Source organism: Schistosoma haematobium, chromosome 3, assembly GCF_000699445.3.
Source record: "Schistosoma haematobium chromosome 3, whole genome shotgun sequence".
Taxonomy (NCBI): domain Eukaryota; kingdom Metazoa; phylum Platyhelminthes; class Trematoda; order Strigeidida; family Schistosomatidae; genus Schistosoma; species Schistosoma haematobium.
Window position 1 is genome coordinate 15,370,436 of NC_067198.1, and position 24,190 is coordinate 15,394,625.

The following is a 24,190-nucleotide window of genomic DNA, read 5'->3' on the forward strand; positions in this document are numbered from 1 at the left end:
AATTTTTATTAGTACATGGATTGTCCGGACAATGTTGGAGACCGGGAGAATCAGTCATATAGCAACAAAAAATGAGGAGATACAACTTTGCGGTGCTCGTAATCAACGAAACCCATTGCACACAAACTGAACAGAAAAGGATAGATTTAGGAAAGATGCTGTTGTATTCTGGTCATGAAAAAATAAATTCTCTGCACACTCAGAGAGTTGCTTTGATGCTGTCCAAAGAAGCACGAAAAGCACTTACAGGGTGGAAATCTCACGGATCCAGGATCATCAAAGCATAGAAGCAAGTAAAGAAGAGCATTAGAGCCGATAAGCAGAAATATGTGGAAGAGCTATCAGCAGACGAAGCTGCAAGAAAATCAAATATGAAAAACTACATGATACGACGAAGAAACTGACAGGAATATATAGTAAACCAGAGAGACCAGTCAAGAACAAAGAGGGTGAGCCAGTCACTGGAATTCAAGAACAGAGGAGCAGATAGGTGGAATGCATCAAGGAACTGTTTAATAGACCATCTCCATCGAATCCACTGGATATCGAAGCAGCACCTACAGATATTCCTATAGATGTTACTCCACCATCAAGTGATGAAGAAATTATGACAATCAGACATATCAAGAGTGGGAAAGCAGCTGAACCTGACAATATATCAGCCGAAGCACTAGCGTCAGACATAGAATTAACTGCAAAGATACTCCTGGTTCTATTTTAAAAAATTTGGGGGGAAGAAAAACAAGTGCCGACGGACTGGAAAGAAGGATACCTCATCAAGATGCCAAAGGAAAGAGATCTGAGCAAATGTGAGAGCTACAAAGGCATCACACTGTTGATGGTTGACTGGATTATAAAAACCACGACATCTGAGGGGAAGCACGGAATTAAACGGACAGGTTGTGTGCAAATAGACGATTTGAACTTACAGAGCTGAAACGTGGAAAACTACCACAACCATCATGAAAAGGGTCCAGGTATTTATGAACAACTGTCTACGCAAGATACTGAATGCTTGTTGGTCTGATACCATCAGCAAAAGCCTATTGTTGGAGAGAACAAACTAGGTTCCAGTTGAAGAGGAAATTAGGGAAAGACTTTGGAAGTGGATAGTACACACATTGAGGAAATCATCAGACTACATCTGGAGGCAATCGCTAACTTGGAATCCTGAAGGGAAACGGAAAAGAGGAAGGCCAAATAACACACTGTGTCGAGAATTGGAAGCAGACATGAAAAGGATGAATAGCAAGTGGGAGAACTGGAAAGGATTGTACAGGACAGAGTTGGATGGAGAATGTTGGTGAATGGCCTATGCTCATCGAGGAGGGGATAACAGTCATAAGTAAGTAAGTATTTTTAGTGCGTAATGTTGATCATCATTTATCACCATTCACTGTTTGTCTATCTAAGCTTTTCATATTTACATTATTCTATTTGAGTTATGATATATTATGTATTTATTCAATTCTTCATTTATTGCTTGTTTTTCACCTCTTAACGATATTGTGAATACTACGCAAGAATGCCTACTGATCTATTCCGCTAAAAAGATTAATTTATCATCTGAATATTGGAGTACTCCAGATATATAGATATATATAACGTTGTTTGTATTCTGTCTCAGGCTGTTGTGAACATGTTAATTCTCAAAGTTTTTTTAATTCAAAGGAAACTAACCCATGTAAAATAAATTATATATAATTTCTGTTACGGTAACCTAGTTTGCGCATTGTCCCCTCTACTGTATCATGTAATTTCATGCACTCACATTCATTACTGACTTATTATTTTATGTATATACATATTTTCTGTGTAACAAGTAGCATATGATAATATGCATATTAACGTGTCGTAGCTCTATAGATCGTTTTACTCATTTCTATTGTCCTAGTTCTTCTTCTTCGTATAATGTCGACTTTTGACAAGTGATTAAAAATATCGTTCTTTCATTATCGTTATTAAATGAACTGTTAATATTTACATTATTGTCTTTTCAAAATGATATATTTCTTTCTGTTATTCTAGCTGTTGTTACACTGTGAAAGTATATCATACAGTTATATATATAGTTGTTGACAATTTAGTATCTACAACATGAAAACTGTATATATAAAGTGATTTACTTTCGTCATTATTATCAAAATGTTCAATTAATGCGTTGACTTAAATTTTATCAGTCATTTTTTTTGTTTGTTTTTCTGTGACTATTTCATCAACACTAGTATTACTTATTATTATTGTTATTATTATGACTATCACTATGTTTTTCCTTTGCATATAAACAATTTATTAGTTTTTACTTTGATGTGAATTCGATTGCTTTAATTTGTTATATATATATATATATATATATATATATATATATATATATATATATATATAGCCATCAGGCTGTTTATATATCCGTAACAATTATTAGTTCATTATCTCCAGGATATCTCCCTAGAGTTTTAATAGTATGAATATATTCTAGAAAAAAGTAAAAGAACTTTGTTTTCACTACATTTGTTTTGTTTCATGTGATGGGACAAGAGTTCACTTAGAAAGATGTACAGTATGTTTATTCTCTTGTTCATAAAATTGATTTCTTTTTACATTTTTCTATCACTGGAATTGCATAAAAATAATTTGTTCACACCTAGACATTGTAGTGGCTTGGAATACACAAAAGAATAATTGAATACTATGACAAGATATGTAATATACATAGTGGTTTTAAGTCTAATAGCCAACTTAAGTCTCACGATTATCTAGGTTTTCGTGGAACCTCCTAACTGACAGACTGCACTTATGTCGGTCGTGCAAATTATTTTGCCTCGCAGGTTTCCCCTTCATAATGAGAACAATCAGTCCCAAAATGTTCGTGTGAACAAAAAGTTTTAGAAACACTGAGGATCTTTCAGATGGGGACACTGCTAACGTCATCGTCAACTTTGATTCAGAATTCCATAAAGCTTAGAAAAAATGTCTTGGATGCATCAGGTGTACTGAATTATAAAATGGTTTCGTGACTTAAAATAACAGAGCTGATTTATTTAGAAGCTTCATGGCCCTTCAGAAACACTGGTATCAGAGTCGGATTCAAAATTTTTTAAAGACTTTAAAATTAGTTTAACAATGAACAAGTTCTTGAGCAGCCTCCTAATCGGTAGTACAGAAGTAAGGGTTCAACAAAACTTAAATTCACAAGGACCTGGAAGCTAGGCTACGTTGGATACTTACTAAACAAGATGATCCTAGAAACAGTAACCGAATTTTCTAAGGTTGGTGGTGAAAGCGTTCACTGAAAGAAGCGTATTTCTGTGGGAAATTAAACTTATTAGGAAACACGACAAAAAACATTAAAACTGATTGATCGCCTACTAAGTCTTGATACTACAGTTGATTCATACCAGATATCTCACTTGAAATAGAACTTATCTTCTGTCAATATGACAGTAATTTATAGCATTATTATGTCTAGGAAAATTATTTGATATATAGATATGGGTACTCATAACAGAGAAGCATACTAACTAATGCGACACATTGAAATTCAACTTACAGGACGCATTATGTTCCAAGGCCCTGACTTAACGTGTTTCTGACGACATTTCCTGCATTGACCTCCAGTCTTCATCATATAGGTGTGGAAACGTAGTGGTAATTACTGGATTGGCTGCTGGGTTGCGTAGATTTTTATTTATGATGGATTTGGATTATTGTTTTCTGAGTCAAACTGTGTTCGTCCCTAATGGATATTATTCAGTCTCGAAAAGGCTTGTGATAATGTCGATCATTTCTCTCTGTCATCTCGTTAACGCTACGTAATTAAAATTCCGTGGTCTTGAAAATAGTCACTTCTACTAGTGCTTCCAAATAGTATTTCATAAAATACAGAAAACGAACTAAACTATAGTTGGTGTTTCATTTAAGACTTCGTGAGGCGTGTACAAACGTACTTTTTACGGAAAACGAAGCCCTATTGCCTTGAGCTGTTCTGAAGGAGCGTTACAACAACTCATACGAATACACTAACAATTACCATTAATCATGATCAAATAAAATGTCCCGCCTCCCTTTCTACTGGCATTGCTTTTATCCTCGAAATGAATATCAAATACTTACCGATTCGCTGCATGGCTACGCTGAAACAGGCACCAGTTTTAAATGTACGAAGTGGATTTATGACTATAAATTGTTTCGAGAGAACGTCACACGCATTACAACACTGTTATGCATCAGTATGGAATCATGATTTATTTGTAGGGGAAAATGAAATTCCGGTGTTTGTACAAGGTAACCTCCATTGTCTCTACGGAATAATTATCTACAACAAGAAAAACAGCACAGAACTTTAGTAACAAATATTTCTGTGATGGGCTCGTCGTTATACAAGATCCTGAGACATCTGTTTATAGACTTTACGAAGATACACTGCGGTATTACCGTGGGCTAACTACTGTAAGAAGCCTAGATAAAACTTTACAAATTATTATGGATTCTATGTTTAGAAGATTATGACGTCTAACGGTATATTAAGCCTATCTGAACTATAAAAAAAGTCAGAAGACTAGCGAGGTGGACTTTAAAACTTTTAGGCTGATGGTAGGTTGTGTGGCTACTTCACCTCTGAAATCGACAATTTGTGTTTAATAAATTGAAATCGCAATCGGCTCTTTTGTCTCTCCCTAGAAATAGGAATACAATGGAGAGTTAAAACATAGGAATGTGTACCTAGTGGCATGAGGCTAGTTGGGTTTTTTTAAATCGATAGTTACTTTGTCCCGTCATTAAGTTGAATCGTAAATATAATACAATCATTTGGGCTCACCAAGTCCTGTCTATCTTGAATCAGACTATTTTTGAAACTATTATTCAGCAAATCAATCCGAATAATCCTAGTTACCATTGCTACTTATTGGATAAATAAGGAAAATCATGCGGAGCGGAAAGACATTTAGACAGAAATGAAGACTAGCTGAATGCAAGTCTACTGATTCGATCATTGAGAGTAGAAAATACGTCTGACTTTAGGTTTTCTGAAACATAACTTGAGTGACCCTCTTAACTAGTATTTCTTTCAGAAAGTAGGTTGAGTATCATTGTTGGATACACGAAAACTTTCAGAGTGGCAAAAGCTACTTAGAAGTCGTTCAGCAACTAGGTTTTCTATAAGGTGGCAGTAAATGATAGTAAAAACACGTTCATCACCATTCATAATTCAATAAAGAAATTCAAGTAAAAAGCCCTTATTTCTAAAGGAAATACTGATGGATCCAGGCTCTGGAGATATTTTACCATGTTCTTGGTAATATCAGAAAATAATTATGAACCTAGAGTGTACTTCATATCGCATAATTATGTTAAAATACTCGGATAATAGGAGGGGACTATCAGTGCGCTTGGTACGTCGTCTAGTTGATTACCTCAGAATACGATATACAACTAACGGAACTCGAACGTGTAATAACCCACAGACCTCAAATCAGAAGACAGAAGGGCGATAAATAACGCGCTCTATTTAAAAGGACAGTGGTATTGTTTCTCGTTGAGTTAATTAACTGTTTTGATCATAAATTACGCATCAAAACTACTGTTTACACTTTAATTGCATCTACCCCAGTTAAAGTGATATTGTATTGAGTGTTTCGATTTTGCTTTTGTGTATTTATTGCATCGAAGCATACTTAGTCGACTTTTACTTGATTTGTTTATTTAAGGTTTGAGAATCCTTTTACATATCCTGTTTTTGTCACCGTTCTAGTTGATTTTCAAGATGGCTAGCTCTGCTCATAAATGTGGACAACCATATTGCTTATTTCCCGTGGAGGCAGGGATGCAATGTGATGAGTGTAATAAGTGGTTCCATAAGATGTGCACCCGATTAAGCCCCACTACATATAAAAGGTGCTTAAAGCCCAACTCTCATTGGCTTTGTAGTTTTTGTTGCGCGAGCAAAACATTGCTTATCCAGGAAGCAATTAGTCTCCTGGTGTTGGCTAATAAGAAGGTTGATGAGGGCTGTACTGGCAACATTGGTACTGATGGAGAAGATTGCGTTAGTGTCGGGAGTGCTGTCACGGCGCAAGCCAGACATCTAACTGTGCAACCCACTATTAAACCGTCTACCCCGAAACAATCAATGAGTGACACCTCATTAGATATTGGTGGCCATGTTGCTACAGCAGCAACCGGTGACCCAGATAAAATTACTGTCCCGAGTGGTTCTAATGTGGATGCTACGACTGATGGAATATGGTTGACACGGAAGAGTAGGAAAGACAGCCAAAACTAATGACCGTTTACTTGATAAGTCTTTGGTGGACTCTCAGACCACTCCGCCACATTCCCATGGTAAAGCTTCGTCCAACATTGATGTAAGTCACTCGCTCGACTCCCAGGACTCTGTTACTGTTAAGTTTCTCTTACATTGTTCCTACATGTTCCTTTTCTACTCTTTGTATGTTGTTTTATACTACTTATTTACATTCAGTAGGCAGCTGTATGCCGAACAATTTTCACACTTATGTTGTAACTCAAGTTGTACTGTAACATTCTGGAATGTTCACCTATATCTTTAACGTTTATTTTACTTATAATTGTATTTATCATTATAATCACTGTAATTTAATTACTGTAACGATTATCCACAATTTTGTGCATTTGTTTGAATGCAACAGTTTCCATATTGTTTGCTCTTGGTTCGAGTTTCGGTTGTTCATAAACTGTTACCAAATTTAGACACAGCTATCGGCTGTCTTTGGACTATCGTATGTTGTAATCATTCTTTATGTTACTCTTACAGGAAGCCTTTGCTATTTTCATTCTTGAACGACGCGTTTAAACGCCTAGACACCTCACAAGTTGAGGTTTGTAACTAAATTTTGTGTATTATTTAATAAAGAACCGCCTTTGTAGACAAATCGTTGTTTTGGAACTTCGATTTTGCACGTATCTCAATCGGGGTTACTTCGACGCTTCGATAGAATTAACAGTTCTCAACTTTGGTTTCATTTGGTGTGGATACAGTTCTGAACTTTGGTCCTAATTGGAGAGAATACTTGCTGTAACGAATTTGGTCGGAATCCTGTTTGGTTCATTCATCCCAACGATGACTAGAACGAGAAGAATGAAGTACAACGACGACAGTTCCCAAGACACAGACAATTCCAGTGCTGAAAATATTATTCCTTCAGTTTCTAAGGTGAATTCACCTATTCCTTTAAATCTTGCCTTTGATATTGTTAAACCTAACCCCAAAGACAGTTGCTCGGTAGGAAACAACTATGTGGAGACTAGATACAGTGTAGAAGACGAAGTGGTTTCTAGGGAAAGGGAAGTAGAAAAGATTGAGCTGGAGATTAGAGAACTCCAACTACGCAAGCGATTGTTAGAGCTAACTCCGAACTCTTCAAACAAAGTGAGAAGACCTAGGGAGACTACCGAGTTGTCGGGGTCTCGATCCGAGGATAAAACTTCAGTAGTTACAGCAAGTCACCGATACACCAATGTACCTTCGAGCGATGAAATGCAATTCAAAGCACAGGTAGATAGTGTCAAGGCGCTATGTATGTCAGTAAGCTTACCGAAGATAGAAATCATGAAATTTGACGGGAGCCCTCTGAGATTTTGGACGTTCATGAAGGGATTCAAGGTTAACATAGCTGACAGAGTAAATGATGACACTCAGAAATCAATGTACCTGATACACTATTGCGAAGGTATAGCAAAGGATGCTATAGAACACTGTGTTTTATTACCAGAAAAGGAAGGTTATACTGAGGCAATTAAAATTCTACATGAACGGTTCGGCAGACCACATGACATCGTGGAAGCCTTCTTAACAGAACTGTTAAGTGGATCACCATTGAATCAAGACGACATAACGGGCCTACAGAAACTGACAAGACTCATGACTAACTGTAAGATAGCCTTGTCACAGATGGGCAGAAATGCCGATCTGGATTGCTCGACTAACATAAAACGAATAGTGAAACAACTACCACGTAGTATACAGTTTAAATGGGCGGAGGCCGCAGACGATATTTTAAGAAAGGAGCTAGAGCCCAATTTTGATGATTTGTTGCAATTCTTAGAAAAGAAAGTGTCAATCGCCACAAACACATACGGACAGTTAGCAAGCGGAAGCTATAAAGCTCAAACGACATCGGACAACCGGTCGGCTTCCATAAGAGCTAAGATCCATACTTCGTCGATTAAAGGAACAGTCCATTGTGTAATTCGCTCCGATGCCCACAAAGTCGCATCTTGCCCCCAGCTGCTGGCAGTAAGTCACAACGAAAAAGTAGAGTTGCTGAAGAAGTTTAAACTTTGCTTTAATTGTTTAAAACCCAATCATCGAGCCACAGACTGCAGACGGCCCGTGTTGTGTGAAATTGATGGATGCAAGCGACGCCATCATAGAATTCTTCACAACACAGAACCTGATGCTAAACAAGCATGTTGTAACTCTACTCATACTACTGGAACGTAGTTAGGCTTTGTACCAGTCAGGCTACATGGTCCCACAGGTTATGTGGATACCTATGCATTGTTAGATAATGGCTCAGACTCGACATTACTGCTTAGTGACGTGGCAAAGCAGGTAGGAATTTCTGGTACAGTGACAAGATTAAACATATCGTCAGTAATTGGAGCGTCATCTCAGAACGCTGAACTTACCAATTTCGAAATTGAGTCTTTAGATAAGACCAACCGAATAAAAATCGAAGGTGCATATACTATAGATAACCTACCTATTAAAAGAGCAGAAATCCCACCAACGGACTTCCAAGAAAGATGGAAACACTTGAAAGGTGTACAACTACCCACCATAGCCTGTGACAAGGTTGGTTTGTTACTTGGTGTTGACGTTCCAGAGGCCCACTGGGTACTCGATCAGCGTATCGGAAAACCTAAACAACCCTATGCTTCACTAACCATGTTAGGGTGGGCTTTATTTGGACCAACGGGTCAACTTAATAAAACTTCAGTCTTCATGAACTGTTTAAAATCGAAAAATTCCTTTGAGGAGGATATTCTCAAATTATTTGAACATGAATTTTCTGAAAATAAATACTCTGATAAGGTTACCATGTCCCTATGTGATAAGACCATTATGGAGATTACTGACAAACAAACAGTATTGCTCGAAGGACATTATCAAGTGCCAATACCCTGGAAGGTGGATTGGCACTCACTTCCAAGGAATAAGCGCGAAATAGAAAAACGATTAATTTACCTACGGAAAAGGTTGCTAAAAGACGAACAGCTTCGGAAACAGTATACTATTATATTAGCTACCCACGAAAGTAAAGGATATTTGGCTCGAGTAACACAAGCTATCGAAGAAGAAAGGTATTTTATTCCACATCATCCCGTATTTAACCCTAAAAAACCAGGTAAAGTTCGGATAGTCTTTGATTGTGCTGCTAAGTTACAAAACAGGTCTCTAAATGATTGTATATATTCTGGACCAGATCTTACAAACGACCTAGTGGGAGTTTTGCTTAGATTCAGAAAGCATAAGATTGGATTGTCAGCAGACATTGAAGAAATGTTCCTCCAGGTACATCTACCCGAAAAGGATACAAAGGCCTTCAGCTTTTTATGGTACCCCGATGGCAATCTTGATTCTCCTCCTGAGGTCTATGGGTTGCATGTACACCCTTCCGGGGCTACGTCCTCACCGTTTTGCGCTACCTATGCTTTAAGACGCACAGCTACAGACCACCGAGATTTGTTCGATGAAAAAACACAGTCCACCTTACGAGAAAATTTTTATGTAGACGATTGTCTAGTCTCAGTAGAAACAATATCAGAAGCTGCTGAGTTAGCAAAGAACCTAATGAGACTCGTGGCACTTGGAGGCTTCCGTTTACATAAATGGGTTAGTAACGTAAATGAAGCGCTGAATGACGTCTCTATAGGTGATAGATCAAACAATTTGGTTCGTATACCAGGTTCAACAGAACGTATACAGAGAACTTTAGGACTTTGTTGGCACACGCAATCCGATTGTTTTGCATTCGACGTAAATCTTCCCGAACGCCCGATCACTAAGAGAGGCATTCTATCATGTGCATCATCGTTATATGATCCGCTTGGATTTCTAGCGCCTTTATCACTTACCCCTAAACGAATTCTGCAACAGCTATGTCGTAAAAACTATGGGTGGGATGAGATGATAGATGAGGAATCACGATTGACTTGGGAAAGTTGGTTAGAAGCAGTTGCAGGTGTCAAAGATCTAAGGATACCACGATGTCTCAATATTGGATCGTACAATAAAGGGCAAATTTCTCTACATCTGTTTTCGGATGCTTCAGAAAGCGGTTATGGAGCCGTAGCCTATATGAGTGTACAATATGATACAAGTATAACGAGATGTAGCTTCATCCTGGGCAAATCTAGAATAGCACCCCTAAAATTCGTCAGTGTTCCTCGCCTTGAACTACAAGCCGCAGTACTGTCAGTGAAGTTGATGAGGCAAATAGTAGAAGAAATAAAGCTGAACGACCTGACTGAAATCTACTTCTGGACTGATTCTATGATAGTATTAAATTACATACTTAATACAACGTCACGTTTCAAGACATATGTAGCTAATAGAATTAACTTCATCCACGAGCGAACTAGGCCATCTCAATGGAAGTATGTACCATCATCTATCAATCCTCCTGATCTAGCTTCTAGAGGAATATGTAAGTATGACCCCAACTGTATTGAAGCTTGGCTTTCAGGTCCCGAGTTCCTAACGACTGAGAAGGATAAATGGCCTGAGTATAGACGAGAAGTAATATTAAAACTCCCAGTCGAGCTAGAGTTAAAGAACGCCACAACCTTAGACACCATGACTACAGTTTTTCCCCTTGATAAATTTATATCCTACTTTTCGTCATGGATTAAACTTAAACAAGGCATAGCTTGGCTCATCAGATTCAAACGTTACCTCTACAATAAAACGGTCGTAAGGGGGCCCTTTACGCTTAACGAATTGGATAATGCCGAAGGAGACTTATTAAAATACGTACAAGAGCAAGAATTAGCGGAAATTAGACAATGGATTAAACGACACAAGCATTCTGATAACAATCTGTCCAAAAATCATGATATTAATAAACTACGTCCAATCGTGGTTGACAACCTGATTCGCGCAGGATGACGTTTGAACCGTAGTGACCTCCCGTTAGAGCAGAAACATCCAATTATTTTACCTAGCAAACACCCTATAACGGAGCTTATCATTCGTTACTACCATCAAGCTGAGGGACACATGGGGGTGTACTACACACTAGCCGCCTTGCGCAAAAGGTTTTGGATATTAAAGGGCACTACCTCAGTTAAGGGGATCATACATAAATGTATAGGCTGCCGCATTAGATCAGCCAGATCGACGTCACAACTGATGGGAGACTTACCACCTACGCGGATAACACCCTATTTCCCGTTCGCAACGACAGGAGTAGACTATTTCGGTCCAATCATGATTAAAGAGGGACGCAAATCTCGAAAGTGTTACGGTTGCCTATTCACATGTTTCAACACTCGGGCAGTTCACATAGAAGTTGCTTGCGCATTATCAATCGATTCTTTTCTAATGGCGTTGTCTCGCTTCTCAAATCGCAGGGGGGGCCCCGAAGAAGATATATAGTGATAGAGGAACCACGTTCGTTGGATTAGAGAAGGAGATACAACTTCTATTACCAGACTTTAAGGATAATAGAGTAGCTAAGGAAATGATTCGTCGGAATATAGAGTGGTACTATAACATCCCTTACGCAAGTCATCGTGGAGGGATATGGGAAAGATTAATAAGGAGCATACGTAGAATTTTGAGTGCTGTATCTGGCGAGCAAACTATGTCCTACGAGACACTCACCACTTATTTAACCGAAGTAGAAAGAATACTCAACGATAGACTTTTAGTTCCAGTTTACGACGACCCAGAACAACTTGAGACATTGTCACCTAATAATCTACTTTTATTAAGAAAACCTAACCTTCATCAGATTGAAATAAGCCTACGTGAGCGTTATTCCCGACAATGGCGACAAGCGCAACTGTTGGCAACCACATTTTGGCGTCGTTGGATAAAGGAGTATTTACCACTTTTACAGACACGAACAAAGTGGACACAAAAGAGACGAGATCTACAAGTTGGCGATCTAGTTTTGGTTATTGGAGACTCATATGCACGAAGTAACTGGCCTAAAGGCCTAGTGGTAGGTATCGACCCGGGAGAAGATGGGCTAGTGAGACAAGCAAAGATCAGAACGTCGAAGGGCATAATTATTAGAGATATACGTAAAATTTGTTTATTAGAAGGGGTGGACGACTGAACAGTAGAGGATAGAGAGACCTTTCAGAGTGACTGTGGCTAGAGTAAATTGTACCATTGTCACCTCCGAACGTTTTACGTTAATACCTAATCAGCGAAAGTAAGGAAAGACATGCTGTCTTTGGGGGGCGGTGTTAAGTTTGTCTTACATTGTTCCTACATGTTCCTTTTCTACTCTTTGTATGTTGTTTTATACTACTTATTTACATTCAGTAGGCAGCTGTATGCCGAACAATTTTCACACTTATGTTGTAACTCAAGTTGTACTGTAACATTCTGGAATGTTCACCTATATCTTTAACGTTTATTTTACTTATAATTGTATTTATCATTATAATCACTGTAATTTAATTACTGTAACGATTATCCACAATTTTGTGCATTTGTTTGAATGCAACAGTTTCCATATTGTTTGCTCTTGGTTCGAGTTTCGGTTGTTCATAAACTGTTACCAAATTTAGACACAGCTATCGGCTGTCTTTGGACTATCGTATGTTGTAATCATTCTTTATGTTACTCTTACAGGAAGCCTTTGCTATTTTCATTCTTGAACGACGCGTTTAAACGCCTAGACACCTCACAAGTTGAGGTTTGTAACTAAATTTTGTGTATTATTTAATAAAGAACCGCCTTTGTAGACAAATCGTTGTTTTGGAACTTCGATTTTGCACGTATCTCAATCGGGGTTACTTCGACGCTTCGATAGAATTAACAGTTACAATAAAAACTAATCGTAAGATACCAGTAGTTAAAATACAGGATCTAACGTCACGATCGAAAGCTGTGAACACAGTTTCAAAAGAAGCTAAACCCCTCCCTAGTTTAATTATTTGGAATCTAGAGGAGTCGAAAGACAACGACCATGCTGAAGACATGCACATGACCTGCAGTTAGTGGAGTCTGTGGTAAGGAATGTACTGCCTGAAGAGGTTTCAGGGGTACATATTACAAAGGTAATACGACTTGGTAAATGGGTTGGAGGCGAGACCCAACAAAGAAGAATCCTGAAGCTGGTTCTCGGGAGTTTTGAAGAAAGAGACATATTATTGAAAAACGCACCAAAAACTCGTGACTCAAATATCCGTATTCGACCAGATTGGCCGCTAGAGGATCGAATCAAGTGGAAGAATTCTCTTACGGAGTTGAGGACTCGCAAATTAAATGGCGAAAATAACCTTACCATTAAGGGTTTTCGGGTAGTCAGGTCTTGGAAGCCAATGCTTCCGAGGCCTGTATGGGCAGAACGATTGATTTCCAAAACACCTTAAGTGTGTGCTACACGAACGCTCGTAGTCTTAGAAATAAAACGTCCGAGCTAAGTCTGATGGTGGAAGAATTATGTCCCGATATAATCGTTGTTACAGAAACTTGGTTCACCGTTGATATAGACTGTTCTCCTTTCATTGCAGGCTATATCTGTATTAGAAGCGATAGAGTTTCAAGTCGCAAAGGGGAAGGTAAAATATTATACGTTAGGGATCACTTTTGTATATAATCTACCATATTGGAGGCTCATCAGTGGCACATGTGAGGTTGCATGTTGTAAGAATAAATCTAGAAATGGGTTAGTGACTATAGGGGGAATATACCGTAGTCCGTTTTGTCTTCCTGACGACTTTATTCTAAGACACATCTGTTCTTGGGGTATGGCAGAATGTTGTCTCATCATTGGGGAATTCAACGCACCGCATATCAACTGGATAGAGCCTATAGCTCCAGGTGGTGGTTTCGATAGCGACCTTTTATCTACCGTTATTCAGTGTGCACTTGTACAATGTATCACAAAACCGACACATATTGATTTGCAACATGATCCGTCACCGATGGACTTTCGTGTCTATAGGTAACCCTCGTGCTATTGATAGAAGAAACCAGACAAGTAGTGAATAGGTCTTTATTTCGATCTTAGCGCAGTCACAATGGAGCGTGGGATTATCTGTTCAGACAAACAAAGGCTCTCAACATTTAATATAAGATAATAGGGAGTATAACGCTTATACAAAACAAGGAAGTGAATGAATACTACAGCGAATCCCTTCAGATTTGATATTGTGTCTCGTGAAATAATGCTCTAGTTGAGCAAACCACAACTCAGGATCACTACGATCAAATTCTGGAAGTCGGGATTTCGTAGTTATAACAGTGTCTATCTCCACTGGTGACAAATCATCCAGATTATGGGTTTCTATTGAGTCTGACATGAGGTATGTGACAAACATAGCAATAAAGTTAGCACGAAAAAATGGTTTCTATAACACGAATAACTTAAGGTAATTAAAAAAAGAAAAAACTATTTATATATCCAACTTAGTTTACGGACAATCAGGTCTACTTTTACGATTGAGTACAAAAAATATAATATTAATAACAAAAATGAGGTTAAATTTGTGTTCAAAAGGGCTCACCAATTTCGTGTCTATAGGTAACCCTCGTGCTATTGATAGAAGAAACCAGACAAGTAGTGAATAGGTCTTTATTTCGATCTTAGCGCAGTCACAGTGGAGCGTGGGATTATCTGTTCAGACAAACAAAGGCTCTCAACATTTAATATAAGATAATAGGGAGTATAACGCTTATACAAAACAAGGAAGTGAATGAATACTTGAACAATACTGTTTTGGCATATGCTTGGTTGTTTGAGGTCAACTCTTAACCAACCAACCTAAGCTGTTACATTAGCTTCCCCCTAGAATCGACTTCCGTAGGAACGTCGGTTCGATTAACCTAACTATCGAAAACACCTTAGTTCTATTTCTCGTCCCAAGGGAAAATTATCAACTCACTCACTGTTTGACTTACAATCAGTGACGACTGACGCTGTCAACGATAGTCCATGGATGTCTCTTCTTTACTAGTTTGTCATCTTATTTTGTAGCACGTGATTTCTTCTACAACTATCGCCGACGGTTTGCTGCGTGCTTTCAAGAGAAAGTGTGAGAATGTGGAATAAGAATATCTGAGGAAGTGCCGCGAGCGGGCTACCAAACACCATGTTGGTGAGGTACGATTTTTCCGTGCTCAGACCGGCTATCAGGTGTTTACTCACCTGCCTCTTGAGTCGCCCTCAAGTAAAACGTAAAGAAGAATCTACTTCAAAGGTAATGGTGAAAATCAAGCAAACCTGAAGAACTGCTCCACTGCCTGCATAAAATAATAAGATACAAAATGGAAATACATAAATGTAATTGATAATTGTTCGGTTCCATGTAAGTGCTTGGTCTCAAGAACGGATTGGTATTCTGGAAGGGAATAGATATAGTGTAGATATCTTGTGCACGAAAAACCATGAAAAAATACTCTTTTGTAATGCATATATGTAAAAGGGTGAACTTGCTAGAAGTTGGACTCTTTAACAAAATCGTTCAAACGCGTGACCTTGAGCCTGTGATGACCGCGTTTTACAACTAGGTGCGCAACCAAGGGTGCATCAGAGTACTCCACAAAGCGGAAAAGGATACACGGTTAAGAAGCAAAAAAATTGTGTAGAGTATGCGGATCAAGTACGGTTGTGTCAAATACCCTTTTCTGGTTTGATTTAGGTATGCATGATATATTGAAGCAATATTTCGTCAGTTCATCCAAGTAACGAATTGGTTTGCACCTCAGAAGTGTGTAAGTCCTATTACTCATTAGTATTATGAGTGATTAATTGGTGTAAGGAAATATTGAAGTCACTTCCTCCGTGGTCTGATGTGGCTTAACGGCTAAGCACGCGGTCTAGCATTCAGGAGGGCAGAGGTTCGAGTGCGTATGGGGCCTGCGTTTTTGTTCACCAGACCCACCTTCAATACGATGTTTGTTGCCCGTAAGTCGCGCACATATGAGAGAAAAAATGACAAGAGGACAGATTGATATATCAAGGTGCCATATTGGAAAAGTATAAGTTCTTTGTTTACATGAATATTATTACTATAGAAAAAAAAACTACAAGTTTAGTAAATTTCCATTTTACGTTATATTTAAACCAAAGAATATATATATGTATATATATATATCAGTTATTGACATAAAATGTCTTTTTTATAACGCTAATGTTAAGTTCCAGGACTTTGTATGGGCCACTAATAATAATTGGTTTAACGTTAGCATAGTCGTGATATTCATATTGTCAGTTCAATGTTATGATTACTAAACAGTTCCCTTATAAGTTGTTTAAAATTAGGTATGTGGAATCAATGCGGCTGACATAGTAACCTTACAGTAACGCACTGTACTATATCTTCACGGTTATTGATTCTTAAATGTCAGAAATTAAAAAAATCTGAATATTGCCAATAAAGATGGGTTATATGATCACACTAAAAAGCATGCTGCAGGGAAACTGGTTAAGTCATTACGTAAGTTTCCTAAACATGAAAAAAAAATGATGAGAACTTTAATAAGCACTTGACCATGGTTTAATCCAAAATGTTGTCTAGAAAACTACTTATTAATAGTAGTATTAATCGTATCAAGCTACTAAACATATCCTCAACCGAAAACTTTTAGAAGTAGTTCATATGGTATATATTGTATAGCCAGTCTACGTGAAAAATGTATATAAATATATAAGAAGTACAGCCAACATAGTTAATTAACCAGAAAAAGAAATTATAAAACTCGCCTGGGTTGCTTTTAGAATTCGTTGTATTTGCCAGTGTTAGTTGTATGAGTTTGATTAAAATCCTCAGCCATCGTTTCGGAATACCTAGCTTATGTGTCCAGTATTTTAAAAAATATATTTAACATAACACGTATATATCAAAGGTAAAAGGTCTGGGGAGTTGTCGGTGAGGCGGAATGAGGAAAAAAAATTATTTTTAAGTAGATGCAGGGTGTGATTAGCTGCGTGGTTAGATTTTATCCTGCAGCCGAAACTGTCAACATCCTTGACTGACTAATTGGATGTGCCCAGCGAACCGTTTTAGTCATTTGTAAAGATTTATTATCTTTACATTTCGATTCCGTAATGGATTTGTCAGTTAAACGATCTAACAACACGTATGGTGGTTCATGATCTAGATAAGCCGGCTTTAGCCTATCAATACTTACTGTGTCGATGTTTCCATGTTTTTCTATCACGAAATATTTAGATTTTCTTGAGATGACTTTGAAAGGACCTTCAAATGGAGGACTGAGTGGTGCTTTTATTTTGTCACATCTTATCCAGACGTGCGTGCAATTGCTTAGGTCTTTAGGTATATATACGGCGCGCGATTGTTCACGAGTATTAATCGGCTTAATTTTAGACATGTGGTCCCGTAGTTGATCTACATAATTTTCTAAATTAAGTTTTTGACTGTTAGTATTAGGGTTAATAAATTCACCTGGTAGTCTCAGAGTTGTTCCGAAAACCAGTTCCGCAGCTGAACACTGTGCGTCAGTTTTGACAGATGTTCGTATTCCCAACATAACCAACGGTAGGAATTCTGTCCACTGATTGGGGTTTGAGTGAGATATAAGGGCGGTTTTTAGCTGACGGTGAAAACGTTCTACCATCCCATTAGCCTGAGGATGATATGCAGTGCAGCGTATCCTATTGGAGCCTAGAAGTTTAGCCAAGTTATTAAATAGTTCGGATTCGAATTGCGCTCCTCTATCCGTCGTTATTGTTATGGGTGTACCAAAAATGGTTACCCAGTTCTGCATGAAAACTTTGGCTACTGTTTCCGCTGTGATGTCCGCTATCGGGATGGCTATAGGGAATCTGGTAAATCGATCTATGCATGTAAAAAGATAATTGAAACCGTTTGAACGTGGTAAAGGACCTACCAAGTCGATATGCACATGGGCAAAACGTGCATCTGGTTGCGAGAAAACACCTATGAGTGAATTTGTGTGACGATTAATCTTTGATTGTTGACATGCTGAACACTCTCTAACCCATTTGTGTACATCCTTCTGTAAATTCGGCCATATATACCTGGCATTGATTAGTTTTGTTGAAGCTTTTGCGCCAGGATGAGACAAAGAATGAAAGTTATTATATATCAGCTTTCGCATATTTTTGGGAACGAAAGGTCGCGGCATTGCCTTGGTCGTGTCACAATAAATTAGAATACCATCGATAGGTGATGGGAATTGTTTTAAATTAAGACTTGAATTGTTTGTTTTAAGTAGGTTTTGTAATTCTAGGTCCTGCTCTTGTTCGTGTCTCAACGTTTCGAAGTTTACTGTAGACTGCTGTAGCACGTTCATTTCTAGTCTGGATAAAGCATCTGCCGCCTGATTGTCCTGACCTTTGACATGTCGGATATCGCTTGTGAACTGTGATATATAGTCAAGGTGTCGGACTTCTCGAGGTGAGTATTTATCGGCTCTCGCTTTTAATGCATTCGTCAGTGGTTTGTGATCCGTAAAGACTATAAATTCCTTACCTTCTAACATGTGTCGGAAGTGTTTAATGGTCAGGTAGATTGCAAGAAGTTCTCGCCCGAAGGTAGAATACCTTGTTTCGGCTGGAGCGAGTCTTTTCGAGAAGAAAGCAATTGGTTTCCAGGCGTTTTTAACCGGTTGGTTAAGGGTACCGCCTACTGCTTTATCTGAAGCATCCACCATCAAAGCAAGTGGGGAAAGAGAATTCGGATATATCAACGTAGTTGCTTGAGCCAGTTTATCTTTAAGCTGTTTAATAGCTTCGATGGCGTCAGAAGACAGTTTGAATTCTTTTGGTTTTCCTTTAAGTGAATCTGTCAAAGGTTGCATTAATTGTGCACAACCTGGTATGAATCTGCGATAAAAGTTAATTAGACCTAGAAAACTTCTCAGTTGTGTTAGAGAACTAGGTATGGGGTATTGTTTGATGGTATCCACTTCTTTTTTGATAGGTTTAATCCCTTCTGGGATTATTGTGTGACCGAGAAATTCTAAAGTTTGAACACCGAAAACACACTTTGATGTATGTTTATTCGATGTTCATCCAGTCTTTTCAACACTGCTTGTACATGCTGTTCGTGTGATTGCAAATCGGGGCTGGCAATTAACAAGTCGTCTATATACCCCTGCGCAAATGGCATATCTCGAAGTAGGTTATCTATGAATCTTTGAAATGTCTGTGCCGCATTTCTCAGGCCGAATGGCATGCGTACAAACTCGAATAAGCCAAAGGGTGTAGTAATAGCTGTCTTGGGAATATCTTCATCAGCCACCGGGATATTGTGATATGCCCTGACTAAATCAATTTTAGTGAATATGTTCATACCCTGTAAACCGTTTGTGAAATCTTGGATATGAGGTATTGGGTACCTATCTGGTACGGTTTGACGGTTTAGGGCTCTGTAATCCCCGCACGGTCGCCAGTCACCTTCATTCTTCTTTGGGACCATATGCAAAGGGGATGCCCATTGACTATCAGAGGGACGGATAATACCCAATTGTAGCATATAATCAAACTCGGCCCTAGTGATTTTGAGCTTATCTGGTGCTAGTCTCCTGGGTTTTGCAAAAACCGGTGCACCTTCGGTTTTGATAGTGTGACTTACTTTTAGTTTGTCTTTAGAAGGCTGTGGGTTTGGTTTAGTTAAGTTTGGAAATTCCGCGAGTATATCTTGGAATTTCGCTGTTGTTACTGGGGGAGTTTGAATCAAGTTAAGAGAGCTGATGTGACTTTCTTTGCCTTTTGTGTAATACGAAGTTTCTTTTAGTGTTAATCGCCGTTTCTTGGTGTCAACTAGAAATTCGTATCTCTCTAGAAAGTCCATCCCCAGTATTGCCAGATCTAAGTCGGCTACCGTGAAAACCCAAGGGAATTGCCTCCTGAACCCCAAATCTAGGGTTAAAGTTTTCTGCCCAAATGTCGCGATTTTAGTTTTATTTGCAGCTTGAAGTGTAATTGATGATGTTTCTCGACTAATCTCAGTTTTATTTTGAGGGATGATGCTAAGAGCAGCGCCAGTATCCACCAAGAAATTCAAGCCAGAGTTTCTGTCTCTAACATAAAACAAGCGACTGTTTAGGCGCCCCTCCTCAGTCGTCACGACCTGGGTAGGGGTTACTCGTTTCCCGCTGCCTTAGGATTATGCTTAGGCCAGGCGCATGGTTGCATGCACTTGGTTGAGTTGACATCAAACTTCCAGTGGTACCAACAAAACTGCCCAGATTGTCTGGACATTTGTGTCCTGTTTTGTGACTTGGCTCGTGGTCGTTGTGGTGACCTGCTCCTGTTTCTATGACCCATTTGCATTCTGGTGACAGCCTCAGTGAGACTCTTAACACTCGCAATGAGTCCTTCTATTACGGGGTCTTTTGCTGACTCTACTTTTTGTGTGTGATTTATTGTGCCTGATCCAGTTGGAGGACCTCTTTCCATTATTCTGTCGGCTATACGCGCCAAATGAGATAATGAGGTTTCATGATCTTGTGCATCCAAACAGTGTTGGACGTAGCATGGGAGAGCTTGTATCCATCCTTGTTTTAGGACTGCTTCACCCACTGTGTTATCACCCACTAAGACTTGGAGGTGACGTAAAAACTGTGACGGCGATCGATCACCTAGTGTTTCACCTTGAAAAAGTCTTTGAATTCTTTGACTATCTGATAATGATAAACGGTTCATTATCTCTCGTCTTAAGATGGTGTATGGTTGTGGTGATGGTGGATCTAAAATCAAGTCACGGACTTCTTTGGCGACTGAAGGAGGAAGGATAGAACACAAATCTCTATAGCGAATCCCTTCAGATTTGATATTGTGTCTCGTGAAATAATGCTCTAGTTGAGCAAACCACAACTCAGGATCACTACGATCAAATTCTGGAAGTCGGGATTTCGTAGTTATAACAGTGTCTATCTCCACTGGTGACAAATCATCCAGATTATGGGTTTCTATTGAGTCTGACATGAGGTATGTGACAAACATAGCAATAAAGTTAGCACGAAAAAATGGTTTCTATAACACGAATAACTTAAGGTAATTAAAAAAAGAAAAAACTATTTATATATCCAACTTAGTTTACGGACAATCAGGTCTACTTTTACGATTGAGTACAAAAAATATAATATTAATAACAAAAATGAGGTTAAATTTGTGTTCAAAAGGGCTCACCAATTTCGTGTCTATAGGTAACCCTCGTGCTATTGATAGAAGAAACCAGACAAGTAGTGAATAGGTCTTTATTTCGATCTTAGCGCAGTCACAGTGGAGCGTGGGATTATCTGTTCAGACAAACAAAGGCTCTCAACATTTAATATAAGATAATAGGGAGTATAACGCTTATACAAAACAAGGAAGTGAATGAATACTTGAACAATACTGTTTTGGCATATGCTTGGTTGTTTGAGGTCAACTCTTAACCAACCAACCTAAGCTGTTACAGGACCTCGCCCTCACCCACCACTGTGAGGATGTCTTCGATATTCAGCACCTTCCCCGACTAGTGAACAGTGATCACGTCCTAATTCACTTTAAGTTTAGGACACATGGTTTAGAATTCGTATCTGCTCCACCCCGTCCCAATATCTGGCGAGCCAATATTCTGGAAATCAGAAACTGTGCTATCTCGACCGATTGGTCGGTTGACGCGGATGGATTGATCGAAGATGAATGGAATAAGTTTAAGGCTACATTCGAGTCCGTAACGTCGCCGTTTATCCCATGGTCAGCACGTAAGCTATCACATTGCCCTCCATGGATTAATAAGGAAACCCGGAAGCTGTTAAAGCGTAGGAAACATTTCTGGGACTTATTCTTGTTGACAGGTCATGCACCATTTAGGCGTGAGTACCAGAAATTCCGTAATATCTGTAAGAAAACCATAGCCGAATCTCGTACCACTTACGAACGACAGTTAGTATATGATAGCCGTACTTGTCCGAAACGATTGTTTTCGTATGTTAAACGGCGAATGAAACGTAGTGATGGTATTCCCCGTTACTGTTACACGAAAATTCAGATTTGCTAGCCGAATCAGATCGAGCTAAAGCTGAGACTTTATCAAACTATTTTAGCGAAGTCTACTCTACGTTTATTGTAACAAATACTTGTCCCACTCACACCGAGATACCAACCATTGAATCTGTACAGCTGACTGAGGAATCTGTCCTTCCGTTGATAGCCAACCTCAAACCTGGTAAGATACCGGGCCCTGACGGGTTACATCCAAGGTTGCTGTTATCTCTTGCGGACATTATTTCAAAACCGCTCGCGACACTCTTCAACATGTCCCTTTCACTCGCTCAACTCCCTAGAGATTGGAAGGACGCTATAGCCAGTCCTATATTTAGGGACGGTCAGAGACATATAGTATCTAACTACCGGCCTGTCAGTCTAACTAGCATAGTCGTTAAGTTACTTGAAAAGATAGTTCGGGTTAGGTTGCTAAGCCACATAGATTTACACAATCTGTTAGCTCCTGAGCAACACGGATTTCGTAACAAGCGTTCATGCTTGACTAACTTGCTTATTGCGAGGGAGGATTGGACAGCAGCCCTAGATAACGGTCTGTCTGTCGACGTGATATTCATAGATTTTAGCAAAGCGTTTGACAAGGTTTCACACGTAGGTCTTATGCGGAAACTCACGAGCTTCGGAATAATAGGTACTGTACATGCGTGGATAGGAAATTTCTTATGTGACCGCAGACAGAGAGTTAGGATCAATGGAACGCTATCCGATTGGAAGCCGGTCAAAAGTGGTGTACCCCAAGGCTACATCTTAGGCCCTCTGTTCTTCCTTCTCTACGTTAATGAGTTACCACTGTTGCTTAGGTCGTCGATATTATTGTTTGTGGATGACGTAAAAATCTGGAGAACAATAAAAAGTGCGGCTGATCATCTGAATCATCAAGTTGACTTAGACGATTTAGTTAGATGGGCCCGAGAGTGGGGCTTAGAAATCAATGCTAGGAAGAGTGTGCTAATGCACATCGGTCACGGCAATAGTCACCGTTATACTATTGAGGGTAAACCTCTTTCATTCGTTCAAGAGTGTAAAGACTTAGGAGTAGTATTAAGTCATGATTTAAAAACAACTACGCATTGCAAAGCAGCCGCTGCCAAAGGTTTTCGTGCGTTATGGTCACTTCGCCAAGCGTTAACATTTTTCGACGAGAAAACTTTTCGAATTTTATATCCCATATATGTAGGACCACATTTAGAGCACTGTATTCAAGCAGCAAGCCCGTGTCTGGTAAAGGATACTAACTCCCTTGAGCGTGTCCGGCGTGTGGGAACGAAATTAGTGAAGGGTCTTTCTAGACTCGAACTGATGTACGTACGTACGTACGAAGTTCTACGTTGTTACTGACTGACTGGCCCCCTTACGATGAGCGTTTAAAACCCCTAAACATTTTCCCCTCGTCGTATCGTAGGACACGAGTTGACCCTATACTGGCATTTCGTATCTTTAATTATGATTTGGGTGTTAGTATGTCTTATCTTTTTGCTTCCTCCAGCACTAATAATCTCCGAAGTCATGAACCACGATTTAATAAACTTAAAGTAGGGTCCCGTTTTTCTCATCGAGTAGTCAATGATTGGGACGCCTTACCCCAACAAGTGGTATCAGCCCCATCAGTGAATATTTTCAAGGAGAAGCTGGACCTTCGCTGGAAAGCAATGTATCAGGATTAATACAGGTTCACCAACCTACTATCCTTATTACTGAAGACTGAAGACTGAGACTCTAATTTAAGGACGAGTCAATCAGAAGCGTTTGAGTAGTTTCAAGGTCACGGAGCCAAGTTCAACACGCGATGCTAACATACGATCGGTTCACAGCGGATTTTAGAGAGGAGGTGATTAATGAGAGGTTACAACAGATAAGACGGTGAGACTCTAATTTAGGGACGAGCCAATGAGAAGCGTTTGAGCTATTTCAATTATTAGCCAATCAGAAGACAGTATAAAGTAAAAATATATTACAAGAAAGTAATGAATTACAGTGGATATTCT

The 24,190-nt window shown here is 39.1% G+C and overlaps 1 protein-coding gene across 1 annotated transcript in view; it reads left to right on the forward strand.

Annotated features, from left to right (window-relative positions):
- The window catches only part of MS3_00005087 (uncharacterized protein), a 54,284-nt gene extending 51,785 nt beyond the window's left edge, over positions 1-2,499 (forward strand). Inside the window, exon 14 of the mRNA XM_051213108.1 lies at positions 1,525-2,499. The gene's annotated coding sequence lies outside the window, so the exon portion shown is untranslated. The remainder of the gene's footprint in view (positions 1-1,524) is intronic.
- Positions 2,500-24,190: the final 21,691 nt, after the last annotated feature.